The 1439-nt window shown below is 43.7% G+C and overlaps 1 pseudogene; it reads left to right on the top strand.

The window, feature by feature from the left end:
• The first annotated feature begins 472 nt into the window (after nt 1-472).
• LOC129497680 (60S ribosomal protein L21-like) lies at nt 473-995 on the top strand (annotated as a pseudogene).
• The last annotated feature ends 444 nt before the right edge of the window (nt 996-1439 follow it).

The following is a 1439-nucleotide window of genomic DNA, read 5'->3' as shown; positions in this document are numbered from 1 at the left end:
GGATACTTAAGGAGATTTTTCAGCAGAAAGAAAATGACTCCAGGTAGAAACACAAAGATTCCAGAAGAAATGAAGAACCATGGAAAGAATGCATCTGCATAATATGTATTAGAATAAAAGCCTTGATGTAGCCAAATAGATTGAAATTTTTCTGAGGTCTCTTTATGTAGAACATGGTAAAAATTCTAGTTTCTTTTCTTTCCTTTTTTTTTTAAATTTTTATTTATTTTATGATAGTCACACAGAGAGAGAGAGAGAGAAAGAGGCAGAGACACAAGCAGAGGGAGAAGCAGGCTCCATGCACCGGGAGCCCAACGTGGGATTCGATCCCGGGTCTCCAGGATTGCGCCCTGGGCCAAAGGCAGGCGCCAAACCACTGCGCCACCCAGGGATCCCTTCTTTCCTTTTTTTAAAAGATTTTATTTATTTCTTCCTTTCGGCCGGAACCGCCATCTTCCAGTAATTCGCCAAAATGACCAACACAAAGGGAAAGAGGAAAGGTACCCGCTACGTGTTCTCTAGGCCTTTTAGAAAACACGGAGTTGTTCCTTTGGCCACATACATACGAATCTATAAGAAAGGTGATATTGTGGACATCAAGGGAATGGGCACTGTTCAAAAAGGAATGCCCCACAAATGTTACCATGGCAAAACTGGAAGGGTCTACAATGTTACTCAGCATGCTGTTGGCATTGTTGTAAACAAACAAGTTAAGGGCAAGATTCTTGCCAAGAGAATTAATGTCCGCATTGAGCATATTAAACACTCAAAGAGCCGAGATAGCTTCCTGAAGCGTGTGAAGGAAAATGATCAGAAAAAGAAGGAAGCCAAAAGAGAAACGTACTTGGGTCCAACTGAAGCGCCAGCTTGCCCCACCCAGAGAAGCACACTTTGTGAGAACCAATGGAAAGGAGCCTGAACTGCTGGAACCCATTCCCTATGAATTCATGGCATGATAACTGTAAAGAAAATAAAAGACCTCAGGATTGTAAAAAAAAAAATATATATATTTATTTGAGAGAGAGTGAGAGCACAAGCAGAGGAGAGGAGCAGAAGGAGAGGGAGAAGGAAAATCTGACAACCCACTAAGCAAGGGAACCCAAAGTGGGACTCGATCCCAGAACCCTGAGATCAGGACCTGAGCTGAAGGCAGATGCTGAACTGACTGAGCCACCAAGGTACCCTAAAGCTCTAGTTTCTTTCTTTCTTTTTTTAAAGATTTTTATTTACTTATTCATGAGAGACACAGAAAGAGAGAGAGGCAGAGACACAGGAAGAGGGAGAAGCAGGCCCCATGCAGGGAGCCCAATGTAGGACTCAATCCTGGGACCCCAGAACCCACACCCTGGGCTGAAGGCAACGGTAAACCGCTGAGCCATCGGGGCTGCCCAAGTTCTAGTTTCTAATAAACTCTAATAACACACACCCTGAGCTGAGTC

The sequence above is a fragment of the Nyctereutes procyonoides genome, unplaced genomic scaffold (genome assembly GCF_905146905.1).
Source record: "Nyctereutes procyonoides isolate TBG_1078 unplaced genomic scaffold, NYPRO_anot_genome, whole genome shotgun sequence".
In the NCBI taxonomy this organism is placed as follows: Eukaryota; Metazoa; Chordata; class Mammalia; order Carnivora; family Canidae; genus Nyctereutes; species Nyctereutes procyonoides.
This window is presented reverse-complemented; position numbering and strand designations above follow the sequence as displayed.